The sequence below is a fragment of the Schistocerca serialis genome, chromosome 5 (genome assembly GCF_023864345.2).
Source record: "Schistocerca serialis cubense isolate TAMUIC-IGC-003099 chromosome 5, iqSchSeri2.2, whole genome shotgun sequence".
Lineage (NCBI taxonomy): Eukaryota > Metazoa > Arthropoda > Insecta > Orthoptera > Acrididae > Schistocerca > Schistocerca serialis.
Genome location: NC_064642.1, coordinates 813,844,994 through 813,871,130, shown reverse-complemented (window position 1 = coordinate 813,871,130; position 26,137 = coordinate 813,844,994).

Genomic DNA, 26,137 nt, shown 5'->3' with positions numbered 1-26,137 from the left:
CCTGGAGCGCTGCCTTCAGCGATGTCTAGACAGCCTCTACTCATGGAGCGTGGCAAATGGCTTCCGGTTCTCTGAAGAGAAGACAGTTTGTATCAACTTTTGGCGATATAAAGCGTTCCTTCCGCCATCCTTACATCTCGGTCCCGTTGTTCTCCCATTCGTGGACACAACTAAGTTTCTAGGGCTCATGTTGGACAGGAAACTGTGTTGGTCTCCACATGTCTCTTATTTGGCGGCCCGTTGTACACGTTCCCTTAATGTCCTAAGAGTTCTTAGCGGTACATCGTGGGGAGTGGATCGCACTGTCCTGCTTCGCTTGTATCGGTCCATAGTCCGGTCGAAGCTGGATTATGGGAGCTTCGTCTACTCGTCCGCTCGGCCATCCCTCTTACGCCGGCTCAACTCCATCCACCATCGGGGGATAAGTCTTGCGACCGGAGCCTTCTACACTAGTCCTGTCGAGAGTCTTTATGCTGAAGCTGCGGAATTACCATTGACCTACCGGCGCGACATACTGCTGTGTCGGTGTGCCTGCCGGCTGTTGTCTATGTCCGACCACCCCTCTTACAAGTCCTTCTTCACCGACTCTCTCGACCGTCAGTACGGGTTGTATGTGTTTGCCCTGCTGCCCCCGGAGTCCGCTTCCGTCGCCTGCTTCGACATTTGGATTTTGCCCTCCCTACCACGTTCAGAGAGGGTGAGAACCCGTCACCGCCTTGGCTTGAGGCTCCGGTTCATGTTTCTCTCGACCTCAGCTCACTCCCGAAGGAGGGTACTCCGGCTGCAGTGTATTGCTCACGGTTTGTCGAACTTCGTACTCGCCTTGCCGGTCACACCTTTATTTACACCGATGGCTCCAAAACTGACGATGGTGTCGGCTGTGCCTTTGTCGTCGGGGCCGCCACCTTTAAATACCGGCTCCTCGACCAATGTTCGAGCTTTACGGCCGAGCTTTTTGCTCTCCATCAGGCCGTTCAGTATGCCCGCCGCCACCGCCATTCATCGTACATACTCTGCTCTGACTCACTCAGTGTTCTTCAGGGCCTTGGAGCTCCCTATCCGGTCCATCCCTTGATTCAACGGATACAGCAGTCCCTCCATTCTTTCGCTGATAATGGTTCTCCTGTCAACTTTCTGTGGGTTCCCAGACATGGAGTGCCTGGGAATGAGGCTGCGGATGCTGCAGCCAAGGCTGCAGTCCTCCTGCCTCGGCCAGCCTCCCAGTGTGTCCCGTCATCTGACGTTCATGGGGATGTATGTAAGAGGCTTGTGTCGTTGTGGTGGGATGCTTGGTCATCCCTCCAAGGAAACAAGCTGTGGGCAGTAAAACCGCTCCCAACTGCTTGGACAACATCCTCCCGACCATCTCGGCGCGAGGAGGTCCTTCTGACCAGGTTGCGGATTGGGCATTGCCGGTTTAGCCACCGCTACCTGCTCTCCGGTGACCCAGCCCCGCAGTGCCCTTGTGGTCAGGCATTAACAGTGCGCCATGTTTTATTGTCGTGTCCCCGTTTTAGTCAATTTCGTGTTGTCCTGTCCCTGCCTTCTACTTTACCGGATATTTTAGCTGATGACGCTCGAGCAGCTGCTCGTATTCTGCGTTTTATAACTTTAACTGGCTTGTCCAAAGACATTTAACCTTTTTACTTATTTTATCTGCATCTCTGTCAGGTCCTTCTGGTGTCCCCCCATCCCCTTGAGTTTTAGTAGATTCCATGTGCTCTAACACCAGTGACTGGGCGCTAATGACCTCAGCAGTTGAGCGCCCTTAAACCCTACCCAAAAAAAAAAAAAAAAAAAAAAAAAAAATCATGTAGGAAACATTCACTTGCTACTGAAACGTATTCAAGAAAGAAAGAAAACTGTATCTGAACTCACTACCTTGCCTCGTATTCAGAAAAGTCAGTAATGAAATTCAAATGATTGTCACAGCACTGAATGTTGGTTACGTAATGCAGTGGATTTTTGAATACTGTTAATGAGAACAGGCACCCGGCTAGCCCGCGTTCTCGTAATCTCATGGAAAAAATGTAAAATATTGCTTTAGTTTCACAGAGCAGACCTTGCCACAAAATGTGAAAACGAGTCATGACACAGTTATTCGTTACATTTTTGTGGTAGAATAGAACATGTCGCACAGTACCTTCCAAATCAAACTGAGAAATGCACTGAATAGTATAATACAGTCTGCCGGCACTGTTGGAAGCTGTAAGAAAATGTTAAATATTGTTATGTTATCTCGCTTTACCGGCGAGACGACTGCGATGACTGAAATATATATTTTTTTAGATGTGCCGCGTCTGCGGCCGTTGCCGTCTCAGATTGGTACAACGGCTTCCGCTAAATTAAATGCTGAAAATGTCTAGATTATCTACGGGACGAATGGCTGGCAACTTTACAAATTATTTTAAAAATATATTTGCTCAAACTCTATATATTCAAACAAAAATGCATTAATTTTACACACCTTTTTACAAAAACTGGTCTAATGGCGGATCTCAAGCTTCATGAACAAAAGACTCACGGCCAGCATATACATTTGCTTAACACGCAAGTCTTACTCGTAACGAAACCCAAGGAGAACAGAGAAATTACTAAAATGATTTTTACTGTTTATACATGTACTGAATTGTCCTCTTTATCTGAGGCACAGATCATAATCACTAATTCATTTAACGAGAATACGACTGTCTAGGGTAATAATGTCATGAGCCGGCCGAAGTGGCCGTGCGGTTAAAGGCGCTGCAGTCTGGAACCGCAAGACCGCTACGGTCGCAGGTTCGCATCCTGCCTCGGGCATGGATGTTTGTGATGTCCTTAGGTTAGTTAGGTTTAACTAGTTCTAAGTTCTAGGGGGCTAATGACCTCAGCAGTTGAGTCCCATAGTGCTCAGAGCCATTTTGAATAATGTCATGGATTCAAAGTTAAAAAATGCATAAAACGTCAAATAATTATGAATGTTCTACATACATAATATATTTGTGAAATGTGTACAAAGTATTTCTTTATTGCTTCACTTGGTAATGTTTATTCGTATTTAAATTATTTCTCTTTCGCCGTGTGCGTAGCGTTATATCGATACATGTTAACTAGTCTTACAAACACGGAAAAAATTGTCACTTTTTATGACGATTAGCCAGGAGACGCTACAACCTGAAAGTAAGAAATACACAGCATTCATATTTGCAATCAGGTCCTACCAGTATTGCATTTTGCCCTTTGGGTTAAATGTGAGTGCTGGTGTTTTCATCACTGCACTCGAAACCGTGTTAGGGCCTGACCTCTTAGAAAAACTCACAGTATATACAGGGTGGTCCATTGATAGTGAGCGGGCCAGATATCTCACGAAACAAGCATCAAACGAAGAAACTACGAAGAACGAAACTCGTCCAGCTTGAAGGGGAAACCAGATGGCGCTATGGTTGGCCCGTTAGACGGCGTTGCCATAGGTCAAACGGATATCAAGTGTGTGTGGTTTTTTTTTAATAGGAACACCCATTTTTATTACATTTTCGTGTAGTACGTAAAGAAATATGAATGTTTTAGTTGGACCACTTATTTCGCTTTGTGATAGATGGCGCTGTAATAGTCACAAACATATGAGCACGTGGTATCACGTAACATTCCGCCAGTGCGGACGGTATTTGCTTCGTGATACATTACCCGTGTTAAAATGGAGCGTTTACCAATTGCGGAAAAGGTCGATATCGTGTTGATGTATGGATATTGTGATCAAAATGCCCAACGGGCGTGTGTTATGTAGGCTGCTCGGTATCCTTGACGACGACATCCAAGTGTCCGGACCGTTCGCCGGATAGTTACCTTACTTAAGGTAAGGAGTTCAGCCACATTTTAAACGTCAACCACGTCCTGCAACAAATGATGATGCCCAAGTTGGTGTTTTAGCTGCTGTTACGGCTAATCCGCACATCAGTAGCAAACAAATGGCGCGAGAATCGGGAATCTCAAAAACGTCGGTGAGAATCAACATAGATTGCACCCGTACCATATTTCTACGCACCAGAAATTGCATGGCAACGACTTTGAACGACGTGTACATTTCTGCCACTGGACACAAGAGAAATTACGGGACGATGACAGATATTTTGTACACGTTCTATTTAGCGACGAAGCGTCATTCACCAACAGCGGTAACGTAAACCGGCGTAATATGCACTATTGGGCAACGAAAAACCCACAATGGCTGCCACAAGTGGAACATCAGCGACCTTGGCGGGTTAATGTATGGTGCAGCATTATGGCAGGAAGGATAATTGGCCCCCATTTTATCGATGGCAATCTAAATGGTGCAATGTATGCTGATTTCCTACGTAATGGTCTACCGATGTTACTACAAGATGTTTCACTGCATGACAGAATGGCGATGTACTTCCAACATGATGGATGTCTGGCACAAAGCTCGTGTGCGGTTGAAGCGGTATTGAAGAGCATATTTCATGACAGGTGGATTGGTCATCGAAGCACGTGAACCGGATCTGACGTCCCCGGATTTCTTTGTGGGGAAAGCTGAAGGATGTTTGCTATCGTGATCCACCGACAACGCCTGACAACATGCGTCAGCGCATTGTCAATGCATGTGCGAACATTACGGAAGGCGAACTACTCGCTGTTGAGAGGAATGTCCTTACACCTATTTCCAAATGCACTGAGGTTGACGGACATCATTTTGAGCATTTATTGTATTAATGTGGTGCTTACAGATAATCACGCTGTAACAGCATGCGTTCTCAGAAGTGATAAATTCACAAAGGTACATGTATCACATTGGAACAACCGAAATAAAATGTTCAAACGTACCTACGTTTTGTAATTTAATTTAAAAAACCTACCTGTTACCAACTGTTCGTCTAAAATTGTAAGCCATGTGTTTGTGACTATTACAGCGCCATCTATCACAAAGCGAAAAAGTGGTCCAATTAAAATATATTTCTTTACGTACTACACGAATATGCAATAAAAAATGGTGATTCCTATTTTTAAAAATTCAGTTGATATCCGTTTGACCTATGGCAGCGCCATCTAGCAGGCCAACCATAGCGCCATCTGGTTTCCCCCTTCAAGCTAGACAGGTTTCGTTCTTTGTAGTTCTTTCGATTGACTCTTATTTCGTGAGATGTTTGGTCCGGTCACGATCAATGGACTACCCTGTATAGACATCTTAATAGCAACTCCTACTTGGAATGAGCATATACAACTTTTAGACAGGATGTTACAGAGGTTTTCAGCAGCTGGTGTTACAGCGAAACTCAAGAAATCGAAATTTGTAAGAAAAGACATCAAATTTCTCGGTCACATAACTTCGCCCGCTGGGATAAAGCCTGACCCTTAGAAACTATTAGCGATAAAAAAATTTCCAGCCCCTTGCACAAAGGGACAGCTAAAGGCACTCGTAGGCTTCTGTTCATTTTTCCGCCGGTTCGTTCAGAACAAATTGCTCAGTGACTCTGCATTATTAGACGCAAAGGAGCACAAACAGTGGAACTGGACGCAACAGTGCCAAGCTGATTTTGGTAGTATGAAACATGCTTCGGTAAACTCAAATATTTTAGGGCAACTTGACATGAGGAAAGATTTTTGTATAGCAGCAGATGCTTCATTTTCGGGATTAGGAGCCTGTCTGTTTCAGCTGGATGAAGGTGGGGCACAGGCAATGTTAACGTTATTGGTGTTGCTGCCCGCATACTATCACAGTGTGAACGCAGAATTCCACCTCATAGTTAGAAGCCCTTTCTATTGTGTGGTCATTCAAGGAATTTAATTATATATTTGGCAAACATATACGAGTCTACAGTGACCACCAGGCGCAAAGCTTTTTACTCACATGTAAGTTATTACATAATCGCCTTGCGCGGTGGGCTTTGTTTTTGCTGTCTTACGATTTTGAAATTGTATATGTGAAGGGCACAGACAACCTAATCGCCGATGCACTGTCACGGTTACCCCAAGGATTACCCGAGTTTGAAGAGTTGATAGAACAAAACACAGAATTTAAGGTTATGCTTATAAAGGACACTAAATTTAGATAATATTTTTTGGATATGTGTAACAACATGGCGATATTGCAGGAAGAAGATGAGCGGTGGAAGAAAGTCAGATTTCAATTAAACAGTAACCCACCCGCACCCGCACCTGTACGACAGCATTACAAGTTGTGTAACTGCTACTTTCCCAATATGCTTCGACGCGCACAACAAATTTTGAAAACTGGTATTGTTTGTCAAAAGGCTAAGCCTGTCAATCTGAACTTCGAGACAGAGTTACATCCTGTTTTACCCAAAAACCCTCTAGAGCAGGTATGCATAGATGCTATGGGTCATTTACCCTCTGCAAGAGGAGGGGTGAAAAATATAATTGGTGTATATGATGTATTTTCGAAATATGTGAAACTGTATGCCACAAAAACAACCGCAGCTAAGCCTATTATTAGACGTATGCTAAATGACTACTTTCTGTCTGTTGGGAAACTGCAGGCGATCTTATCAGATAATGCAACCAATTTTACATGCCACACTTGGAAACAATTTCTAAAAGAGCAGCAGGTAAAACAAATTTTGATATCCAAATATAGCCCGCAATCCAACCCCATAGAAGAGTTCTCCGTGAATTGAACATGTTTGAGGATGTATGTAGGCCAACAAACAGTCTAAATGGATTGAATACTTAAACGTTTTTGAACAGATAGTAAATAATCTTCCGATTTACGAAACAACAGTTACACCATCGGAATTAATATACAATAGGAAAGAAAAAAATGAATCGGTTAACCCCATCCCATCTGTTCCAAGACAACCTGGAGATTCAAATGAAATGGTAAGACAGGTATTGATCTCTATTACAGAACAAGCTCAACGCCGTAAGAAACATTTTGACAAACAGCTACTTGGTGTTAACAGATTTGTGGTTAGAGAAAAAGTATTACTTAAGACCCATGTGAAATCTTCTGTCAGCCAAGAAAAACGTTAAGTGGCAAATAAGATATTTTGGTCCGTATATTATTGTACATATTCCGCATGACGGATGGAATTTATTTGCGTATCCTCAAAATGGTACGATAAAAGGACTCTATGCACACATAGACTTGAGGAAATTCCACCATGTTTAAGTTGTCGTTGTCGTTGTCGTTGTCGTTGTCGTTGTCGTCGTCGTCGTCGTCTTCGTCGTCGTCTTCAGTCCTGAGACTGGTTTGATGCAGCTCTCCATGTTACTCTATCCTGTGCAAGCTGCTTCATCTCCCAGTACTTACTGCAACCTATATCCTTCAGAATCTGCTTAGTGTATTCATCTCTTGGTCTCCCTCTACGATTTTTACCCTCCACGCTGCCCTCCAATGCTAAATTTGTGATCTCTTGATGCCTCAGAACACGTCCTACCAACCGGTCCCTTCTTCTTGTCAAGTTGTGCCACAAACTCCTCTTCTCCCCAATTCTATTCAATACCGCCTCATTAGTTATGTGATCTACCCATCTAATCTTCAGCATTCTTCTGTAGAACCACATTTTGAAAGCTTCTATTCTCTTCCTGTCCAAACTATTTATCGTCCATGTTTCACTTCCATACATGGCCACACTCAATACAAATACTTTCAGAAACGACTTACTGACACTTAAATCTATACTGGATGTTAACAAATTTCTCTTCTTCAGAAACGCTTTCCTTGCTATTGCCAGTCTACATTTTATATTCTATCTACTTCAACCATCATAACTTATTTTGATCCCCAAATAGCAAAACTCCTTTACTACTTTAAGTGCCTCACTTCCTAATCTAATTCCCTCAGCATCCCCCGACTTAATTTGACTACATTCCGTTATCCTCGTTTTGCTTTTGTTGATGTTTATCTTATATTCTCCTTTCAAGATACTGTCCATTCCGTTCAACTGCTCTTCCAAGTCCTTTGCTGTCTCTGACAGAATTACAATGTCATCGGCGAACCTCAAAGTTTTTATTTCTTCACCATGGACTTTAATTCCTTCTCCGAATTATTCTTTTCTTTCCTTTACTGCTTACTTAATATACAGATTGAATAACATCGGGGACAGCTACAACCCTGTCTCACTCCCTTCCCAACCGCTGCTTCCCTTTCATGCCCCTCGACTCTTGTAACTGTCATCAGGTTTCTGTACAAATTGTAAATAGCCTTTCGCTCCCTGTATTTTACCCCTGCCACCTTTAGAATTTGAAAGACAGTATTCCAGTCAACATTGTCAAAAGCCTTCTCTAAGTCTACAAATGCTAGAAACGTAGGTTTGCCTTTCCTTAATCTATTTTCTAAGATAACTCGTAGGGTCAGTATTGCCTCACGTGTTCCAACATTTCTGCGGAATCCAAACTGATCTTCACCGAGATCAGCTTCTACCAGTTTTTCCATTCGTCTGTAAAGAATTCGCGTTAGTATTTTGCAGCTGTGACTTATTAAACTGATAGTTAGGTTATTTTCACATCTGTCAACATCTGCTTTCTTTGGGATTGGAATTATTATATTGTTCTTGAAGTCTGAGGGTATTTCACCTGTCTCGTACATCTTGCTCACCAGATGGTAGAGTTTTGTCAGGACTGGCTCTCCCAAGGCCGTCAGTAGTTCTAATGGAATGTTGTCTACTCCCAGGGCCTTCTTTCAACTCAGGTCTTTCAGTGCTGTGTCAAAAACTTCACGCTGTTTCGTATCTCCCATTTCATCTTCATCTACATCCTCTTCCATTTCCATAATATTGTCCTCAAGTACATCGCCCCTGTCTTATCATTATATAATCTATCTGATATCTTCTAGTATCTCCAGGATTCTTCCATGTATACAACCTTCTTTTATGATTCTTGAACCAAGTGTTAGCTATGATTAAGATATGCTCTGTGCAAAATTCTACCAGACAGCTTCCTCTTTCATTCCTTTTCCTCAATCCATATTCATCCACTATATTTCCTTGTCTCCCTTTTCCTGCTCTCGAATTCCAGAAGAAATACGATGAGGTTGAAGTAGGTGTATCTTCTTATGCAGCTACGTCAATCGGAGCAATCAGAGCATTTCACTACTTGTGTTTACATTTGTCAGTAATTGTGGACTCAATACACAAGCAAGCTAGGACATACAGGTCAATTGATGACTAGCAATGTTAACATAGAATATACTTGGACGGTTGACTGAATAGCTGAATAGTTTCTGACCACAGTGTTTTTTGTTGGCAGGCGTTTCCACACCACCACTAGGCTTTATTTATGAATATATCGAGCAAAACGATATTGAATTTTTTTTATGCTCTGATGATATGATTTCTGGTTGCTAATGAATGTTCAGCGTGTTATACTCCATACGCACGACAATCTGATCTAAGTAAAGTGCATCCCAAGACAAGAGTTTAGGAATTAAAAAAAAAACTAGTGTGATCTTACTGAAATAAAAATAATTTTTCAATATTATACGCACGTTTGAGTGCAAGTACACTGCTGAGGTACGATGTGTAAACACGATATGAGGTTAAAGTAGGTGTATCTTCTTATGCAGCTACGGGGCGGCTGTGCGGTTCTAGGAGCTACAGTCTGGAACCGCGTGACTGCTACGGTCGCAAATTCGAATCCTGCCTCGGGCATGCATGTGTGTGATGTCCTTAGGTTAGTTAAGTTTAAGTAGTTCTAAGTTCTAGCGCACTGATGACCTCAGAAGTTACGTCCCATAGTGCTCAGACCCATTTGAGCCATAAAATAGATCCTGGTATGAAAGAGGGAGGAAGTGGAGAGCATAAGCAACTATAAGGAAGACTTTACCCCACTTACTAGTCTAGATACCCTTGCAGCCAGTGGATCGATACACTAAAAATACGACCTTCTTGTAAAACGTTCTTGTTTTCAGCAAAAATGTAACTGCAGAATCATAGAAAAGGCTTGTGAAATGTAATGTTAATGTGAACTTGCGATTGAAAATGTTTTTTGTAAGTACGAATAATGACACTGTGAATCGTCGTACAGAACTGAACTATAAGTTTCATCTAAAAGGCGATGTAATGTAATATCCACGTATTTGATGTAAAATGTTATGTAACGTAATATCAATGTATTTAATGTAAAGAACGATGTAGTAATTTTTGTATCTAGTAAGTATTTTGTGTGCTCTAGTGTGTACGTTTTGTTTTCCTTGCTAAGTAGCAGTGCCAGCATCAGAACTATATAAACTGAGTGATGAAGATAACTCCGTTAGAGAAATGAACAATGCCATTTAAGTACGTGTGTAGAGGAGTCAGGAACTACCTGTGTGTTAAGTGGTTGGGCTCATTGCCCGAAATTTGACATTTCTTCGGACAATTCGCCCAAGGGGGCAATGTAAAGGAATTATATAATGTTTTTAATAAATATATACACACTAGTTGAACTACCAGAGATTAATGCGTAAAGCATCTGCTGAACAAAAGCTACTTCACGCCCTTCGTTTGTTACTTTTAGAATAAGTTACCTTTCGCTGTTATTCTGTCCTAGTGTTAAGACGTGTTGTGCCATTTCTTGCTGATAAAATTGGGTTAAATAATGAAAGTGATTTGAAGCAGAGCGATTTCGTCTTTTGTGATACCATGGGTCCCAGGTGCTGAAATTCTGGAAAATCATTACTATTATTCTAGTTTTATGCAGAGAATTCAGATGGAGACGACGATCTTCACAGCGACGCTGTTCAACAATAGAGGTACGTGAATGTGTTCATCTTTTTCGTCTCGTGGCAGCTACCGCCAGTTTCAGTATATCTGACGCGACATTCAGGACCTGCAGTCTTTCTGTTCATTTAATTACAAAGTCCACGCATTTACGTTTTAAGATGAATAATTGCATTTAACTGTAATTCCTTTTATCCAGGCCACAGGGGATGATTGCACTAAAAATGTACGTGCCTCTATCCCGTTCGTATATTCGCATACATTCGAGTGTATATAAGACTTACTTCAGACATAATATTAACGTTTTTTTACCACTCATTCGCGAATGTACGTGCCCTCTTATTTGATGTAGTCAGTAGGCAGTATTCTTCATTATTTGTAATATTCAGTGGCTTAGTTTCCACAATTGATCTTTTCCTGTGTCTCAACAGTGCTTCACGCGAAATATTTATCACGCGACATCAACAATAGCTTTTATTTCAAAATTTCAACGACCGACTGAATAAAGATTTTTCTAATAATATCAGTAAAACATAATAATATAAGAGGAGGCGGTTCAATAACTATCGGACCATCAGCCTCACCAACCTTCTTTGTAAGCTGCTGGAACATGTGGTATGTCGGCAGTTGGGTTGGGCCCTGGAGTCACGTTGCCTGCTGGCTCCAAGTCAGGGCGGCTTCCGCCTGGGGCGCTCTACCACTGACAATCTTGTGTCCATCGAGTCTGCCATCCAGACAGCCTTTACCAGACGACAACACCTGGTTGCGTGTTTTTTGACTTACGTAAAGCACACGACACGACCTGGTGACATCATATTCTTGCCACATTGTATGAGTGGTGTCTCCAGGGCCCGCTCCCGATTTTTATCCAAAACTTCCTGTCGCGCCATGCTTTCCATGTCCAAGTTGGTGCCTCCCATAGTTCCATCCATAGCCAGGAGAATGGAGTCCCGCAGGGCTCTGTATTAAGTGTCTCTTTGTTTTTAGTGGCCATTAACGGCCTAGCCGTAGCTGCCGGGCCCTCAATCTTCCCTTCTCTGTATGCAGACGACTTCTGCATTTCGTACTGCTGCTTCAGTAATGTTGTTGCTGAGCAGCTCCTACAGGGAGCCATCCACAAGGCGCAGCCGTGGGCTGTAGCCCACGGCTTCCAATTTTCAGCCGCAAAGTCGTTCGTCGTGCACATCTGTCTGCGTTGCATCGTTCATCCGCAACCAGCACTTTACCTTCATTACGATCCACTCACTGTAGTGCAGACACACAGATTCCTAGGACTGGTTGTCGACGCTCGATCGACTTGTCTCCTACATCATCAGCTTAAGCAGAAGTGCTGGCAGCACCTCAATGCCATCCGTTGCCTGAGCAACTGCAGATGGCTGTACTCTGCTGACGCTCTACAGAGCCCTTGTCCAATCCGGAATTGACTATGGGAGTGTGGTTTATGGATCGGCAGTGCCTTCAGTGTTGCATTTACTCGACCCTGTGCAGCACTGTGGGGTTCGAGTAGCGACAGGACCTTTTAGGACGAGTCTGGTGACCAGTGTACTGGTGGAGGCTGGTTTTCTTCCACTGCAGATCAGACGTGCGCAACTGCTCGCCAGCTACACACCACACATTCGTAGTTTCCCTGAGCATCTGAATTACTGTCTCCTTTTCCCGCCCACGGCAGTCCATCTCCCACATCGGCGGCCCAGGTCGGGGCTAACGATTGCAGTTCACGTGCGGTCCCTTCTCTCCGAACTGGAGTCATTCCCTTTACCACCTCTACTTGCGGTCCGTTCACGTATGCCTCCATGGTGTACGCCTCGGCCGCAGCTTCGTGTGGACCTTTCACGTAGCCCTAAGGACTCCATTAACCCTACAGCTCTCCGCTGTCACTTCCTCTCAATTCTTTACGTATTCTGGGGCTCTGAAAAGGTTTAAACCGACGGTTCGATGGCTGATGGTCGCGTTGGTTTTGCCTATGTTCACGACGGCCATATTGAACAGCATTCCTTACCGGATGGCTGCTGATGGCAGTTTCTCGTGCACTTCAGTATCTCCGTTCATGCCCTGGGGAGTCTTTTCTTTTATGTACTGACTCCTTGAGCAGATTGAAAACTATCGACCAGTGCTACTCTCGTCATCCTTTGGTAGCGTCCATGCAAGAGTCCACCTATGCCCTGGAACGGTCCAGTCGTTCAGTGGTGTTCGTCTGAACCCATGGTCACGTCGGAATCCCAGGAAATGAACTTGCTGACAGGCTGCCCAAGCAGGCTACACGGAAACCACTTCTGGAGATGGGCGTCCCAGCTTCTGACCAGCGTTCGTTATTACGCCGCAAGGTTTTTCAGCTTTGGGAGACGGAATGGCGAAATCTCAGTACGCACAACAAACTGCGAGCCATTAAGGGGACCGCAAATGTGTGGAAGTCCTCTATGAGGGCGTCTCGCAGGGACTGTGTGGTTCTCTGCAGGCCATGCATGGGCGACCCACGGCTACCTCCTGCGCCGTGAAGACCCACCTCAGTGTCGGTGCGGCTCCCGGTTGACAGAGGCCCATATTCTTCTACGTCTTTCTTTGGCTGCCCCGCGACTTCATCTTCGGTTGCTGGACTCGTTATCATTGATTTTAGCAGACAACGCCTCATCGGCTGATATGGTTTTACGTTTCATCCTTGAGGGTCAGTTTTATCATTCGATCTGAGTTTTAGCGCCTGTCCTTTGTCCCTCTGTGCCCTACACCCTAGAGCTTTTAGGGTGAAGGTTTTAACGTGTTGCAGGGTAGCTGGCTTTTCCTTTTTATTTTCGCGGTAGGCCAGCCACTGTAATCTGCTTCCTTGTTTTACACTCTTCTGTTTCTTGCATCTCTGTTGTTTTCTTATCCTCTTTTGTTCCTTTCAGTGTTCGTTAGCTTTCCTTCGTTCTTGTGGTCTTTCCTTTCTTTACGTTTTGTGTTATGTCTTATCTATTTTATTCTCACACTTGTGGTATTGTTTTATTAGGAACAATGGCCCATTTACCTCTTAGTTTGGTCCCTTTCCCCCTCTTTTAAACCCACCAACCAACTAGATCGTTCTGTGTGCTGCCCCTGCCTGGCCTTCAGATTATTCTTTATTCGTGAATAATAATGATAGTCACCATATCTCTGTGTATGCACACACACTCACTCTCTCTCTCTCTCTCTCTCTCTCTCTCTCTCTCTCTCTCTCGCTCTCTCTCTCTTCAACCAAAGGCTGGACGAATTAACGGAACGTTCGTTTATATTGCAAGTTGTTCCATTTTTGTTGTCCTGCAGTAAGACGTTCTCTGTGTCAGATTTGTGCTATTCCTGTGTGTGTAGTATCCGATACAACAGTTGCAACGGGCTACCTCGCATTTCCATATATGTGTTTATGGAAATACGTGCAAGATTTTACCAGACCTGTCCTATTTTTGGTCCGTAGAACTCCCCTGTTGCGTCCCACAACCGTTAATTAATAATCAAAAACCCTTATTAAAAGAGATGATGTCAGGTAGAGGCCAGGGTCGAGACTGCAGAAAATCAACAGGTAGGGTCAAGTCTACCTGCAGAGTGGGAATCGGTAGTCAGGTAGGCGTTTTAGTCTCCACCACCCCTATCGCCACATTCGACACATTCTTATGAAAGAGAACTGACAGAATCCGCAATATCTACATCTTAATGGGAATAAAGTGTCTTCCTATAGTTACTTTAGTAGATTATCTAATACTGCCGCTGTACTTAATGTTATGCAATTTGTTCGGTACTAAAATTCGCTTTTCAACCCTCGGAATCAACATTTCTGCTCATGACCCTAATTTACGGCTTCGGTCGAAATTTTGATAAGCCTACCCGCTCCTGCGAAAAAGGTGTCTTACAGATGGAGGGACAGGCTGACGCAAAGCAAATGAAAAAAAAAAATATTTTTTGGTGTGACGTAATTGCAAAAAAAACGCTTTTCACATTTTTTTTCCTTACTTGTAGTTTAAAATCTTGCTTATTGCTGATTTTCATGACTCTAGGCCGACCGGAAATACTTTATAGGTTTTGATGAGTGAGTTTGCGATTATTAAAATATGTGATATAAATAGCCGTAGCTTTTGATTGCACTGTCTTAGAATTGTACATTTATTAAAGCGCCAAGGGATCGTATACCTTAGTATGTGACATAAAAGTAAGCTTGATACTACTACCGGTTCATGAGAAAAAGAGTTTTAAGTTAGACAGCCTGACAGGCAACGGACCCTGCAACGTTTGCGTTTTTACCAGTTTAGATACGGAACCCTAAAAAGGCAGTCATGGCTTTTAATGATTTTTAATGACGGAAAGATGTCTATTCATCTAATCGCTTCATCAGCCAGGTAAATGGTGTCGCAAACTCATTTGTTATTTGCGGTTGCTATGGTTGTCAAACACACATATCCTCTCCAGAGGTTTTTTGGTAGATTGGTATGAATGATGACAGTGTCACAAAAGCAGACTTGTTAAACACGGTTTTCAGAAACTCCTTCAGCAAAGAATTCGAAGTAAGCATTCTTGAATTCCAATCAAGAATAACTGCCAAGATGAGAAACATAGTAGATGCCCTAGGTGTAGCAAAGCAGCTTAAATCACTTGATAAAGACAAGGCCTCTGGTCCAGATTGTATATCAAATGGTTCAAATGGCTCTGAGCACTATGGGACTTAGCTGCTGAGGTCATCAGTCCCCTAGAACTTAGAACTACTTAAACGTAACTAACCTAAGGTCATCACACACATCCATGCCCAGAGGCAGGATTCGAACCTGAGACCATAGCGGTCGCGCGGTTCCAGACTGTAGCGCCCAGAACCGCTCGGCCACACCGGCCGGCGATTGTATATCAGTCAGGTCCCGTTCAGAGTATGCTGATACAATAGCTCCATATTTAGCAGTTATATACAACCCCACGCTCACAGGAAGATCCGGACCTAAAGACGGGAAAATTGCTCAACTCACACCAATACCCAAAAAGGGAAGTAGGTATGATCCACTCAACTACAGCCCCATATCACTAACGTCGATTTTTCAGTTGGGTTTTGGAACATATACTGTGTTCGAACATTATGAAGCACCTCGAAGAAAATGTTTTATTGACACAGTCAGCACGGATTCAGAAAATATCGTTCTTGTGAAACACAACTAGCTCTTTACACTGGTTAAGTAGTGAGTGCTATCGACGGATGATGTCAAATTGATCACATATTTTTAGATTTCCAGAAGGCTTGCAACACAGTTCCTCACAAGCGTCTTCTAATCAAATTGCATACCTATGGAATATCGTCTCAGTTGTGCGACTGGATTAGTGTTTTCATGTCAGATAGGTCACAGTTCGTAGTAATAGACGGAAAGCCATCGAGTAAAACGGAAGTAATATCCGGCGATCACCAGGGGAGTATTATACGCCCTCTATTGTCCCTGATCTATTATTAACGACAGAGGAGACAATCTGAGCAGTCGTCTTAGATTGTTTGCAGATGATGCTGTCATTTACCGTCTTGCAAAGTCATCAAATGACCAAAGCGAATTGCAAAATGATTCAGATACAATGTGTATGGTGCGAAAAGTGGCAATTGACCCTGAATAAAGATAAGTGTGAAGTCATTCACATGAGTACTAAAAGAAATCCGCTAAATTTCGATTACACCAAAAGTCGCACAAACCTGAAGGCTGTAAATTCAACAATATACATACTTAGGGATTACTATTACAAATAACCTAAATTGGAACGATCACATAGAAATTGTTGTGGATAGAGCAAACCAAAGAATACGATTTATTGCCACAGACATGATACGTGAATTGGAGTGGCAACCATTAAAACAAAGGCGTTTTTCGTTGCGACGGGATTTTCTCATGAAATTTCAGTTTTCTCCTCCGATTGCGAAAAGATTCTGTTGGCACCCACCTACTTAGGGAGACATGACCATCACGATAAAATAAGAGAAGTCAGGGCTCTCACAGAAAAAAATTGTGTTCGTTTCTCCCGCGCGCCGTTCGAGAGTGGACCGGTAAAGAGACAGCTTGAAGGCAATTCATTGAACCCTCTGCCAGGCACTTTATTGTGGATAGCAGAGTAATCCCGTGGATGTAGATGAAAATGGCGGAAAAGTCTAGAGACAATAATTCTGATAACGTAACGATAATTCCTGACTGCATTATTGGTAACGATATAGACCAAATTATACCTCCCTAATACGTTAAGTTGGAATTGTTTGTCGAGCAGACTTAGACCATTACCTATCAAAGCTTTCATATAGACATGTAGCCCCAAGATCGTCCTGCACTTTGTCTACTGCGGCGGTAATACTCGATTAGATGTTGTTGACAGTGACGTATTTTTGTTATGACTCGTAAAACTGGAATACATCGTGTTGTATACATAGTTCCGCTAGTCAGAGTGTACACAACTTTCCCACCAGAGCGCGCCCCGCTAAGCACAACAGCGCAGGCGCAGCGCTCGTCCGTCTCCGCACTACGAGATGACGCTGCCATAAAGACGGACCAAATTCTGCTTCCGCCGATCCGCGTATTAATATGTAATGCAGCCAATGAGATTTCTGCTAACGTAGAACCTTTTCTCGTCGCGGATCACAGTCGCGCAGTGATACCTGAACGCGCGAGGTATTATAACGAGTGTACAGACCTCCGATCAGATAGTCTGCATTAGTCTGTATCAGTCTATAGTCAAGTTTCAGTCTGCGCCTAATAAGATTACCATATTCCTGTACATAGACATGAAGAGAAATGATAGACTCTTTGTCAAGTATCAGAGATATGTGAGAATAAGATTAACGTACGAAGACCAAAGGAACTTCAGATTGACTATTGTAAATAGCATCCAGAACCAAGTTAAGTTATTTTTATGCTTGTTATTATTTTAATAAATGTGTGTGAAAATTAATCAAGTTCTGTTTAAAGTTGATCACCGTCAATCTGCTACTCTAAGCGTGGAAGTGGCATTTCTATCGTCTGACCTAACGGCAGAAGATAAACACGCCACGATAAGACCACGAGACATATTGCTGACACTCGCCTACTTCGTTAGAGTGACAAGTCAAATAATCTGATGGTGTGTGTACCGAAGGTCTTACAGTACGCACACCACACGTCTGATACTTTACGATGGATGTGTAGATGTTGTGGAAGGGTGTAGTTTTAATTCATCAATAATTTTAGTGTGTTTTTATTCATAAAGATTTCTCTGTACATTCTGCAGGTGCCACGCTGGTAGCCTTACGAAAACAACCTCCTGTGATTGGAGACGCGTCTCTAGTGTGTGTGTGTGTGTGGCGTTCAGATATGGCTTTTTAACGGCCGCATTGCAACCATAGTCTTCTGACAAACAGGTGGAGACGGTAGGAATTTGTTGCCCGTTACGTCTAGTGACAGACACAGGTCGGTGATTCCCCCAATTTACCAGCTTTGCGTATACCGCTTCTCGCACTTTCTCTCAGGCAGGGTCCGCACTTTGAGGTCGTGGACCTCAGAAGTAGCGGCAACATATACGGAGATGTGACAAATGGCTGCCGTCTGCTGAGTATTCCCACGGCTGACCACAGGCTCGCAATGGCGACGTGAAACCTCATGGTTCACTGCTGCAGCAGCAGCGCCTGCAGATACGAACAGCATTTCATCACAAATATGGTGCTGATTGCACTGTTATCGGGTATGCGCAGCCTCTTTCTTCAGCGCTCATCGTGCGTGTGTTGTGCACTGTTTGAATCCACAGAGTGGTAGACTAATTATAACTGAGTCTTTGGAGAATAGTGTTATCGACAAACGGTGCTCAATCTCTGCAACTCTCTAAGCTCGCGTTTTATTGTATCGTGACTGTGTGAGTATACCACTTTGCGTACGGAAATAGTTTCTTTTTGCTACACTGTGGTCTTTACTCAGTTTCGTTTGTATGGTGAGGACATGTTTACTTCGGAGTAGTTCCGCATCTCTTCGTGAGTCTTACGGTGACATAGCGCTGTAATATTGTGAGTGTTACTTCTTTTTATATTCTGTCTGGGAACAGGGACATATACAGCCCACCGTCAACATGATTCCAGGACTATATTTTGTCACCAAATTTTCTCCCGATATACCCGGTATGGTTCACGTGTAGTGGGGTAATACGTCAGCTGCTCTGGTCCTGCTCACATCTGAAGGATACTCATTATATTGATGTACAGATATGTTTTTGTAAAAATAATGTTTTAATACTGCAGTGCACTATCTGTCCAGCGTGTGTCTTTGTATTCCTATGGATCAGTCGAAATAATGTTAGTAGTAATGATCAAACTCTGCTTTTCCTCTGGTAAATATACCAGCCTTACAGTAATCTCTCATATACAAACAATATTGCAACGTTTTATTTGTTTAGACATCGTTATCACTTGCTTCACTCCACATGGGAGTCCGTCTGGCTGAAAATCGAGTCATCAATGCAACTTCAGAATAAAAACAAACTCGACTGCGAAATTATGTAACATCGACGATGCGTTTCACCCTTTTGGGGCTCCACCAGATTGTGTAAAAGAAGCTGTATATGTAATCCATCCGTCATAAAGCCATAACAAATGGAAATTGGAGGCAACAATGGCAGTAACCCACAGAAGTTTTAAAAGAATGATGGTTGACGGTAGCAGTGCAAGCCTGTTTCTGATTAGTCTAGAGAAAAGGGGGTGGGAAAGGGAGTACTCCCCGCTAAATTTGTTAGCAACATTTATCTGGTAGGGCGACGGTGCATTACGACAGGTTTGCTGTGGCGGACTGTCCTCTCCCCCAATGACTGAGTGCTATTTGTGCCAGCCACTAGGTCGCTTGCGTGTACACAGATACGTATTGCTTAAATAACGCAAATTTCTCCACCACACCTGGGGAATCGGTCTGGCGTAATATTAGGCAGACATGTAGTGCTATCCCAATCGCGACTCGGTGGCCGCGACCGCACAGGGAGTTCCGTACCCTGCTGGCATTACCCAGTGAACACGGGAGTGGAGACCCTCGTAATCCAGGTGTGTATCTGTAGCGTTCTTTGAATTTCCACCGACATGTTGGGATCTGTTTACTGTTATATTACAACGGGCAGGAGACTTTTCGGCCACAGCTGATACAGCAGCAGTGTGAGCCACCAGGCTGGAGATGACTACACCCCAACGCATTCAGCAATTGCTCGGCATGTTCGCGGTCATATTCCAAGCAGCAGATTCCGCCGCTATACATCCACAGTTCGCAGTCCGAGGGGTAGGCCACCCTCGGCGAATTGATGTTCGCTGGGGTGGTTTCAGTTATTAGACGGCTGTATCTCTAGGTGCGTATTTTGTAGCGCTGTACAGCATCTGAAACAGTATGTTTCGTTGGAAGCATCGGAATGTTGGAATATTATTATGACGTCACACAATCTAGTAATGTAGTGGTGGATTGGCAGGGGTTTGTCTATTGGAGTGTGGTATTTCTAATGTTGCATCTTTGATTACACATCGGTAGTGCTTATAGAATTCGCTGTGACTTAATTTCTACCAATGCATTCGTTTCTAACACAAACACCTACCATGACGCGACACACACACACACACACACACACACACACACACACACACACACACACACACATAGTGATGAGTGGTGGCTTAGCAATGATAAATAAATAAATAAGACCCATGCTGCATTGTGATTGCCTGAGGACATCAAGACATTGACGCTACGACGGAACAATTGGGTGGATCTTGTGTGATTGGACACAATACTTATAATTTAGGGAAGTCCGAAGAAATTGCGTAAACGGGCGAAAAATACGTAAAATTAGGGAAGATACAAAAAATATGAGAAATTTAAAAAAATTGGCGAAGCATGCTATAAATTAGAAACCCTTTCACTACACAGTACAACTGACTGGGCTCATGCAGTTCATCTGTACCTATAGAGAGAGAATTACTATTGATAATCTGCTATTGTTTATAACAAACCTGCACCTCTATCACGCGATGCTCAGACCTCGAATGAAAAGGGCTATGGGCAGTTGAGATGATGATGGGGAAAGGTGCTTGATCCACATTGTTAGACTGGAGCTGCCATTGGCTGAGAGGGGGGGGGGTCCTGCCATTTTTTTGTCACGTGATGTCTATAGACTTACGCCATGTACAGACAAGCTAGTAATTACAGCCGGCCGGTGTGGCCGAGCGGTTGTAGGTGCTTCACGCTGGAACCGCGCGGCCGCTACGATCGCAGGTTCGGGTCCTGCCTTTGGGCACGGATGTGTATGATGTCCTTAGGTTAGTTAGGTTTAAGTAGTTCCAAGATATAGGGGACTGATGACCTCAGATGCTAAGTCCCATAGTGCTCAGAGCCATTTGAACCATTTTTAATTATTACAAATTCAGAAAAAGTCCATCAAGAGCTTAATAAACTGAGCAAGTCAGTAACGCGTTAGTACACTTCTGGCCGTTATGGAAACAGTTAATCGGCTTGGCATGGAACGATAGTGTTGTTAGATGCCCTCCTGAGAAATATCGAGCCAAATTCTTTCCAGTTGGCGCGTTAGATCGTCAAAATACCGAGCTACTAGGAAGGCGCTGCCCATAATTCTCCAAACTTTCTCAACTGGGGAGAGATCTGGCGACCTTGCTGGCCTAGGTAGGGTTTGACAAGCACGATACAAGTAACAGAAATTCTACCTGCATGCAGGTAATTTTGCTGAAATGTAAGTCCAGAATAGCTTGCCTCGAAGGGCACAAGAGCGGGGCATAGAATATAGTCGATGTGCCATTGTGCTGTAAGGGTGCCACAGGTGACAACGAAAGGGGTCCCGCTATGGAATGAAATGTCATCCCAGGCCATCACTTTGTCGGACTGTACGGAGTGTGATAGACAGGTCTATATCCCACCACTCTCCGGGGTGTGTCAAGATGTGTACTCGCTGGCCATCGGGACTTTGGTCGAAGTAGGACTCCTCACTGAAGACAATTCTGCTCCAGTCAATGTGACTCCAGGCCCGAATGAACAGCGAAGACGTTTATGGCGACGCCCTGGACAGTGATGGGACACCAACTTGACTGCCGCCCGCCGTACGGCCTACCAACCACAAGTGATGGTCTGGGTGCCATTTCACTTCATAGAAGAACCGCTTCGGTTGTCAACCGTGGCACCCTTACGGCACAGTGGTGCGTAGACAATACTGTGCGCCCTGTTTTGTTGCCCTTCGTGGCATGCCACCCTGGGTTTACATTTCAGCAAGACGACGTCCGTCCGCATACGGCGAGAGTTTCTACTGCCTGTCTTCGCGCCTCCGAACCGTACATTGGACAGCAAGATCGTCACATGTCTCATCAGCTGAGAACGTTCAGAGCATTACAGGCAGGGCCCTCCCACCAGCTCGGGATTTTGACGGTCTAACGTGCCAGTGTGACAGAAATTGACACGATATTCCTCAGGACGACTTCGAGAAAATCTGTCAATCAGTGACAAGCCGAATAACTGCTTTCATAAGGGCCAGACGTAGACCAATGCATTACTGACTTTCTCAGTTCGTGAAGCTCTTTCTCTTGATTATATTATCAAAGTTTCCTGAAAGGATAATCATTTATTTGTGTGTACTTGTACATAAATCTGCCGATTTCCGTCCAGTTCCGATAACCATTTCATGATGCGTCTTTTATTGTCTTATAGTAAATATTTTGGATCATAATTAGCACCTTTTGGCTGGTAAAGAAGTACTTTTCCTGTCGATGCCATAAAGGAAAGTTTTCTCCAATGAAAACCATTCGTCTCCAAAACTGGAGGGTTCTGTCGCCATTAACAGGAGCAAAAGCTAGGCAGGCTTCTCTGTAGCAAGTAGACAATGTCTCTTTGAGAATAGTGTTTCTTGCTCTCAGTTCTGCTTTCCTTAGAAGACGAATGACTGTCCTGCTGCTACTAGTGAAGCTTAAAACTTGCTGAATTTGTCGTGCGTTGACGAATGTAGGGCTAATCACTGAAACAAAATATCCACCGATCGCGAGCTGCTGCAGCGGAATGAGGTCGCTCGTTCACGTTACCACCCTCTTCCTTTCTTCTAATGCTCCTGGCAACCGTCGACTTGCAAAAGCACATGGTCACGGTCGTGTTTATGGGATGAGGTGGGTTGGGCAAACTGGGCAACTGCCCAGGGCAGCAGGTTTAATGGATGTAACTTTGCAATATTTTGATAGTCACTGAAGAAACGATTAAGTGGGACTCAGTATTGATCTCCGTCAAAAGGAAAAGAAAGTAAGCATTGAAGATATTTTCTCGCCTCGACGTTTTTATAAAATCCTCAAAGATTTTTATAAAATCCTCAAAGAAAAACGCACTCTCCAAGTGAATATGTAGAAGACCAGGAGGAAACACACTGAAGATGAACACACTACACGTTCACCATACGTAATTGGAAATTGGACCGCTCAGCGTCGTCGAGGAACGTTTCACGGTGCTGATACTTTTCTTTCTTTCTTTCCTACTTTTTTTTCTTCTTTTTCTTTTTTTTTTTTTTTGCAAAAATCTGAAAAATCCGGAACTACATTGTGCAATGAACGGGATAAATAAAGAGAACGATTCGTTAAAATCAAAACGTGTGTTTTGCAAGGAGTTACTACTGTTGTTAACAAACTTTCTACTCGAATTCTGCCTTTCCGACGTGATGATGATGAACTTGGAAGTGTTTGTAAGGTCAACTTCTTAATGTGCGTGGAACTTATTGCTGAATTTGGATTATTTCTTGCCAGTCATCTGTCGCAAAAGAAAGATTCTGGGAAGGAAAAAGCGCCATACTTGACTTTCGCTACATATGAGGATTTAATCAGAATCATGGGGAAGAGTAGTTGAACAAATAGTGACAGTAATTTTTGCAGCTAAATATTACATTGTTGTTGTTGACCCCAGTATTGATTTTGCGCACAATGATCAGTTAAGCTGTGGTGCTATAGCAAATAACTATGATTAGCAGTAGAGCGTATTGCCGAATTGATACCCGATTCACGACATGGTGGCGAGGACCTGGCTGATGCGGTACTCCACCGTCCTGTCAGATAAGGATTGCGCATAAGGAACTGTTGAGATCAATGCACAAAACATGTCAGGTGCTGTCTGGGTGTAATTAAAGTGCAGCTGCTCACAGAGGTTCAGTGTGGGCTGTAATCATCGTATGGCGGCGGAATTTGGTAGATATTCCAATGCGTTAATGCGGAGCCGTTTTACACCGGAAAGTCATTAATTCCAGTTTCACCCATAGGTGGCAAATCTGCAAGAAATACGTATAGAAGTGTAGTGGATTAGGAACGGAATGTGGGCAGGCGAAGTCAAACAAGTGAGGAAGCCATAATGCTGATTTTTTATTAACTGCTGCTTAAACAATTCGTTCAATATGAGCACTGGAGAGGTCGAAGAGCGGCTGCATCCATAATATAACTTGAACATCAGCTGCTCGCAGCAGTCCTGGTGGAATATACGCCACGTGTTCCTGTGTAATGGCCTCCTTATTATGTAAAAGACCCTATTTTCCACTCGTAAGCGCATTCTTTTAGATAACACCCAGAGCAGAAAGTCATACGGATTCAGATCAGGTGATCTTGCAGGCCATGTATCTGGAAAACCTTTGAAAATAACACTTTCGTGGAATGTTGCATTAAGCAGATCCTTCACTGGGCGAACGACATGAGGTTATTCCATCTTGCATGAAAACAGTGGTTTCCACACAAGGTGCGCTCTTCCACAGCAGGAATGACATGCTCTACCAGCTGGTTTCGATAAAGTGCAGACGTCATAGTACACCGGACAGGCCCCCTTGGTGTACTCTGTTCAAAAGAAGAACGGGTCAACAAACTACACCACCCAGTCATATACGACGAGTGCAGCGGCTCTACGTACGCAACACGCGTTTTAACAGTGCCCCCAAATCAGCAGTTCTGTTTATTCACTGCTTCCTGTAAAGTAAAATGTGCTTCGTCATTCCACTGAATATTGTCTGGCCACATGTCTTATCAACCTCGATCCGTGCCAGAAACCGAAGAACAAATTCAGAGCATAGCTGTGGATCGTGAGGTTACAGACGCTGCAACTTCTGAATCCTGTATGGGTGTTATTGTGGTTGTTGTTGTTGTTGTGGTCTTCAGTTCAGAGACTGGTTTGATGCAGCTCTCATTGTTACTCTATCCTGTGCAAGCCTCATCATCTCCGAATAACTTCTGCAACCTACATCCATCTGAATCTGTTAAGCGTATTCATCTCTTGGTCTCCCTCTACGATTTTTACGCTCCACGCTTCCCTCCATTGCTCAGCTGGTGATATCTTGATGCCTCATAACATGTCCTACCAACCAATCCCTACTTTTAGTCAAGTTGTGGCACAATTCCTCATCTCCCCAGTTTCATTCTCTACCTCCTCATAAGTTACATGATCTACCCATCTAATCTTCAGCATTCTTCTGTAGCACCACATTTAGAAAGCTTCTATTCTCTTCTTGTCTAAACTGTTTATCGTGTATGTTTAGCTTCCATAAATGGCTACACTCTATACAAATACTCTCATAAACGATTTCCTGACACTTAAATCTATACCGGATGTTAACAAACTTCTCTTCACCATAAAAGCTTTCCTTGCCAGTCTACATTTTTATCTCCTATACTTTGACCATCATCAGTTATTTTGCCCCCCAAATAGCGAGACTCATCTACTACTTTGTCTCATTTCCTAATCTAATTCTCTCAGCATGACATGACTTAATTAGACTACGTTCCAGTATCCCCTTTTTGCTTTTGTTGAAGTTCATCTTATATTTTTCAAGGCACTGTCCATTCCGTTCAGTTGCTCTTCCAGGTCTTTTGCTGTCCCTGACAGAATTACAATGTCGTTCTCAAATCTCAAAGTTCTTTTTCTTCTCCATGGGTCTTAATTTCTACTCCAAATTTTTCTTTTGTTTCCTTTACCGCTTGCTGAATATACAGATTGAATAATAGGTGTAACCCTGTACCACTCCATTCTAAACCATGTAAGGTGTCAGGCAATTCCAACACCTTCCATGAAAACACTGGTATGGTAAGCAAATCCCGTAGTATGTCACATAGCTCCAAATAAATCGTGACATTAAATTAACCTAAGTAATACGAGTAACGAGTGAGCAAATGGAATACCACAGACTAACACAAGAATGCCTAAGTGCATGTCATACCTTCCCACCGTGAGACAGACGCAGTTCCGAGGGGAGAAACGAGAACAGAAGCCGAGAGCAGAACCGCGTTAAGCTAGAAGGCCCTACGATAAGCGACGGACAACCACGTTTCCAGCTAACCGCTAGGACCACCCCGCAGCCCTTGTTAAAAGAAAGAGCCCTCCAGAAGAACAGTATAGATCTTACGATAACACAAAAAGGGCCACACCAGCTGCAAGTTTTAGCGTGAGACGTTTTCGCGTCTCTGTTACGTTGCAAACATTAAAAACATTGCGCCACCACGAAAAGTATAACGTTTCTCATTGGATGGACAGAATTTT